This window comes from Notamacropus eugenii, chromosome 1 (assembly GCF_028372415.1).
Source record: "Notamacropus eugenii isolate mMacEug1 chromosome 1, mMacEug1.pri_v2, whole genome shotgun sequence".
NCBI lineage: Eukaryota > Metazoa > Chordata > Mammalia > Diprotodontia > Macropodidae > Notamacropus > Notamacropus eugenii.
The window spans coordinates 112287858-112294593 of NC_092872.1; positions in this window are offsets into that span (position 1 = coordinate 112287858).

A 6736-nucleotide genomic window follows, 5' to 3' on the forward strand; every position below is an offset into this window, starting at 1 on the left:
TGAACTACTCCCTATAATCAGACTGAATAGGGCCACATCAGTATAACAAAAACATCTTGATCTTTAATGTCAATAGGCAACTTTATTGCTCAGTAGCAGATGGTATCTGTTAGGATCTACTGGACTGGCCCCAATACAACAATCCAGTTTAATAAAATGTAAATTACATTTTAAAACTTCTTACTTTCATGAAAGACAATTTCAATCTTAATCTAGATATTTTCTCTTATTGATTTTTCCATAATGTCACTATGCCCATTCTGTTCCCAAAAGTAATCATTTAACAATTATACATTTATAGCATACACACATATACATGTATATGTATACATGCCTCTAAGATTTATAAAGTACTTTTCTTGCCACAACTGTTGGTTAGGGTGTGCAAGTTTGATTATCTCCATTTCATAGACGAGAAAAATAAGTTCAGAAAGGCCTGGTGACTTTCCTAGAGTCATACAGCTTATTAAAAGAGTCAGAGATAAAATTTCAGCTTGTTTTCTAGTTCTAAATCTGGCATTGTTTGTTTTTTGTTTTTCTAACTGTATCACAGGTGCTCTAGCTTTCTATTTCTGGTGTTTACATATGGAATTTTTACTCCAAATAACTAATCAAATTAATATAGTGAGGGACAGTGTAATAGGTTCTTATAAGAACTTTTGTTATTTTTGAATGAAATAAAGCAATTCCTTTGTGGGGAGAAAGAGGGAGAAAGGGGACGAGAGAGAGGGAGAGAGAAGAGACAGAAAGAGAAATGTGCATTGAGTTCTTCATAAATACAAATATATGTATTTTTTATGCAGAATATGTATTTGTTTGAGCATGCTATTTAATTCGTGTAAGGAACTTCTCAACCATTGGAAACTGGTAACCATTCTGCAATTTAGTCTCAAGAGAATTGTCTATGGTACTGAGTAATTAATTGACTTTGCCCAAGGTCTATCTGTTTGTATATATCTGTCTGTCTATTTCAGTCTGTTTCATTCATAATATCATGTATATGTTGGAATCCACTTTTGGAAAGCTAGGTCCAAATTAATATGAAACTATAAATAATGGCAAAATTAATACCCTTGTATTATTATTTCATAGACATCAGCATATATTATAAGATAATTCTTATAAATTTGGCAAGATTGGCCCCTTCAAGGTCAAGTCAAATAGTTTGAATGTCAGATAGTCACAAGAAAATATGATTAACACAAGTGAAAAAATACACAGTTCTAGCCTGTATCATTCTAGCCTGTATTTGTATCTCAGAGCATGCAACATCACATAGTTCCTTTTAACCCTTCATGTGTCTAAAGTAAACAAATCTGTTGCTTGAATATTGAGAGTATACATATGTGTTATTTTAAAGAAAACTGTAATGGAGTTGTGATGTGAATAATACCCTAATCATTTGATCATATTCACTCCAAGATAGGAAATTAGGTAATGCTGCTATTTTGAAATGTCAGTTTTTATAAACATGAGTTGGAAGCTTTAACATAAATGGTGTTACAGACTGTTTAAGCTGTTTGAGTAACAAAACAGACATTTCCTTGAATTATTTTGACACCATTTACTGTGAAATAGCTTTTTTCTCTTGCTGAGATTTCTAGATTTCACTAGAGAAAATAAAAAGAAAAACTCTTTTATGTCAGTTATTTAACTCATAGAAGACCTGATATTTTCTAGCATATTTTTTATTTCTTAATCTCAAAAAAATGAATACTTAAAAAGATTGTATATATAGGTAACGACAGTATTCAAGAGTTGTGTAAAAAATTGAACCTGGTTTGTAAAATTATAATAGAAAGTAATTAAAAACAAAAAAAAAGTTGTTTTCAATTACCTAATCGAATTTTAGACTTTTTGAAGGGACCTTTAAAATTATCTAGGTCAATTTACTACCCAATATAGGAACTCCTGCTACAACATTCTATACATGCCTGGTGGCAAGGAATTTCCTATTTTAATTTCCTATTTTACAAGGCAATCTATTTAACTTTTCAAATGACACATTATTTCAGAGTTTTTTCATACTTAAATAAAATTTGTTTTCATATTACCTTAATTTATTAGTTCTAGTTCTGCCCTCCAGAATGAATTCAAATATTTTAAGATGGATAATCATGTTTACACTAAATATTCTTTTTCAAATTAAAAATCCTTGATTCCTTTTATTCACCTTTATATGACACTATTTCCCAACTATTCCCCGTTCTTGTTGTACTCCTCTATCAATATCCTTTTTAAATATATCTCCCCAAAATGAAAACAGTACTTCAGCTGTGGTCTAATCAGTAGTACTGACTGCTGTGCATCTATTACTTTTATCTAGAGATGATCCTTCTTTTAATGCAGTCTAAGGTTGCTCTAGTTTTCCTATTCCCAACCCCCAAATCTGTGGGGTACTATGCCATACATATGGTTCAAATTGGGCTTCTGTTTATTTAAAACCCCCAGGTCTTTTTTCACTGAACTGCTCTTCTGCAATTAATGTTGTCACCTGAATTCAGGGCTTTATGTTTATTTCACTGAAATTTCATATCATTAGTTTTAGCCCATTTTTGCAGATTGTCACATTCTTTCTGAATTTTGATTGTCATCCAGCCCTACTTTGTATCACCTTCATATTTAATAAATATGCCTTCCATGTTTTTTCTCTTTCAAGTTTTTGATTAAAATTCTAGCTAGAATAGGGTCAAGTACAGAGACTACTATGTGTGCCACTAACCACCTTCCTCCACATTAATTTAATGAACACTCTTTGGATAGAATAATTTACCTACTTCTAGATCCACCTAGCCGAACTGTCATGGAGCCCACATTTTACCATTTTGAAATGGAGATCATAAGAGGATTTGCCAAAGGCCTAGTTAAAGTCCAAATACACTATACCTACAGGATTCCTTTGATCTAACAATCAAGTACCCATTAAAAAAAAAAGAAAATGAGGTTACTTTGTAATCATTGAATTTCAGAACTGGTGAATAAATGAGACATCTTTAAGTCTAGTTTGTTCTTTTTTAAATTTTAAAATGTATTCTATAATTCTTCTGACATCTGTAAGTCAGATAAATGGTGTATGGAGGAATTTTAAACAGCACAAACTGACTTGAGGTAGTCTTTGTGAATAACCCCCCCTTAAAGAAAAGGCAACTTGGAAACAGAATGATTAGGCTAGAAGTCAGAACTAGTCCCGGCTCTTTGACTAACCAGTTGGTGTGACCCTAAGCAAATCACACTCCCTATCTAGACTTGTTTTCTAATATTTAAAATGAGGCTTAGAGTAGATGACCTCTAAATCCTTTCCAGCTCTACCAAGACAGGAAAAGATAGATGAAATATTAAGGCAGGCATTTTGAACAGGTTTAAAAAAAAAAAGTAAAACACAAAACATAAATACACATAGCAGGCCCCATTCTTTTTTTAATGAGGCATAGTCAGTCCAAGATATTATAAATTGTTGTAGCATCTTAGAATTTGTTCTGTGTGTTTTAAAGATATTTCTTTCGTCTTTGCTTTATATCCCTCTCCCTCAAGAATTCCTAAGTAGAGTGCCTCAAGTGAAATGCTAACTTTCCTCTCACCATCAACACACTGAATATAGATGTATTTTATATATATATATATATATATATATATATATATATATATAAACATAAATATAGATGTATGTGTGTACGTATTTATGTACGTATGTATACGTTATTATGTACGTATGTATACATATGCATATGTGAACTTCTGGAGAACATAGTTCAGGGTACTTAACATGAGTGTTTTCTTTCATTTCTTAGTTGCTTTAATAGAATTGAAATGTCATTGAGGACAGTACTCTCAACAATCAAGACTGCCTCACAGTCATGCTTCTAATCCTGTGCAGTTCATGTTCTTCAATCAATTCTCCACACATGCTGTCTGGCCATTGGTTATTCCTAATTCTTGGTTATCCCTAGTCCAATTCCTGGTCCAATCGCCCTTTTCTCTGATTTTTGCTACCCTCTCCTGAGCATTTCTCACTTGGTGATATGCTATTGCCTATTCATGCTCAACAAAGTACTATTTGGATGACTTGCAATTTTAATTCTTCAGACACTGTATTCAATGCTTTGCAATCATATAGGATCTTCCAAAGATTAGTATTAAAAGACTGGTATTAAAAAGAAAGAAATTTTTTCCCCAATAAGTTTGGGGTCTTAAAAGCATTGTACAATTTAACAAATGTAATTCAATCTGCTCTTTTCGACTTATTCAATTTTGTACCTCACTTATTTTCCATCTATATCTGCTCAAGATATATCTATTTGATGAACCAACTTATATAGGTTATCTACCAGATTAAGCTTGTTAATTAACAGTGCCACTGGACATTAAGACAAGTTTTGCTTTTCTTTCGATTTACTGTGAGATCATCAATCTAACCTTCCTCTGCCATAATTTTTTTTCACTCTTAAGCCAGTTACAGCAACAATAAACATTTAGAATTATCTTAAGTCTCATAGTCACTAATATTTGATTTATGTACAGGAATGAAGCTTTCAAAAAATGCTAAATTACCTACAGGTAGTTTATGGATTAAGAAACCCACCTCAGATTATTTTATTCTTTGTATTATATTCAAGCAGTAACATGGTGACAAATTGTCAACTCAGCCTCTTTATTTGCTGCTCAATTTCTATTCCAAATATAACACCATTTAGCTAGCTCTCCTCTGGAGCAATGCCAAAGGTGAACATTGTACGGTGCTTTAAAAGTCAGCAGATTCTCTTTCTGCCAACCCATCTAAGTTCTATAACAGAGAGCTCTTATCTGAGAGTGCAGTCAGTTCCCTAGCAGAGTATTTCCCAAAGAATGGTCAGAAACCCCCTGGGGTCTAAAGGGGTCCTTGATGTAGTCCACGGACTAGTGTCTTAAGGAGTGAACATTTATAGAAACACAATGGCTATTTGCAAAGCTATAACCCCTTCTGTGCCTTATCAAAAGCAGTATCATTCTTTTAATTCATAACAACTGACATTTCCATACTATTTAAAATTTTGCAAAGCCTATGGCATATATCACAAAACATGATATGTGGCTATATGACAACTCTGTAAAAACTGCAACACTGGCATTATTATCCTCATTTTACAAATGAGGACATTTGTACTCAGAAAGAGTAAAGTACTTCATCTAAGATATATGAGTAAGGAATGCAAGAGGTAGGATTCAAACCAAGATCTCCCTAACTCCAAATCCATCATCCTATCCATTAGGCCCTACTGTCTCTTAAAACCAGAGAAGGTAAACATGATAAATGGTATGATATTCTGCACCCCCCCACACACTGTTCCATTTCTGACATCTTATACCAAGTCTACCATAAGGTTCTACAAATCTATATTATCCTCACAACACTGGGAGGTAAGTGATATTATTTTCCTTACTTACAGATGAGGAAACTGAGGCAGATGGAGGCAAAACAAGTGACCTGCCCTGGACCACATATCTATTAAGTGTTTGAAGTTGAATTTGAACTCAGATCTTCCTGACTCTAGCTCCAGTGCTCTCTCCCCTCAGGAATCAGTAACTTAATAGTTAGAGATTATAAAAGTAAGGGCTCTGAATTTGGATTTTGTGAAGTGGGTGAGGATGGAGGAATTGAAGGCAGGAGAAACAGAACTATGACTTCATTATCATGAGGAACTTCTGGTGAGGAAAGTCCTCCCACCAGATGTTGACCAGCAAGTAGGACTAAGTCACAGAACTGCTAGGGGCACTAAGAGACTGAATAACTTACCCAGGGTCTCAAAGCCTATTTGTGAGAGGCTGGACATGAACCCAGGTCTTTCTGACTCCAGATCAGATCCCTATCTACTATGGCAGTGATATTTTTATATCATAAATAATAAATTTTACATACACTATTAATTTATAAACAAAAACAAATAAAACAACTAATTAATAAAGATATCTATTTGTGAGATAACCAATCAAAAAGTCTTTTTAAAGTAAAAAGATTGGGAGAGAAAAAAACTGCAAATAAATAGAAAGAAAGACAGATCCACCAAATTGGATATCATAGAGTGAGAGAACAAAAGGAGTGACTGAGGCATCCATAAGCTCTCAAGAAATAAAATCCAAGAAAGGAATTAGTAGTAAAATTCATGGCTTGAAATATGTATACACAAATGCCCCAAATTTAGGAATATAATAAGAGGTCCAATCACAAGGAGGCACTCTTGGCTTCACAGGTATTATTGATACTTGATGGGATGAAACTTATAACTACAATATGACTCTAATATTCCAAAGAAAGAGAATAGCTAAAGAAGTGTGTGGGGAGAGGAGGAGGTAAACAGTACAGATTAGGAAGGTATATACCTTCCTACTATATTTACAAGAGGAAATCTAGGAACCAGAGACTAGTATGGAGTGAGTGAAGATCAGTAGAGAGAAAAAGAGAACTACTTTTTGTCATTAGAGTATACCACAGAACGCCAGAAGAAGAAAAAAAAAATAGATGAGGAGTTCAGAAAACAGGTTAACCAGCCTGTCACATAGGAACAATATAGTAATAATGGGAAAATTTAATTATCCAGACGTCTACTGGAGCTCTCTGCCTTAAGCAGAACAACAGAACGTTGATTTGTCAATGTTAACTTCATCCTTCAAAAGGTGGAGGAACCACCAAGGTAAAATTCTATACTGACTATCTCTCACTAATAGGGAGAAATTGGTTGCTGAGGTAGAAATGAGGAGAACC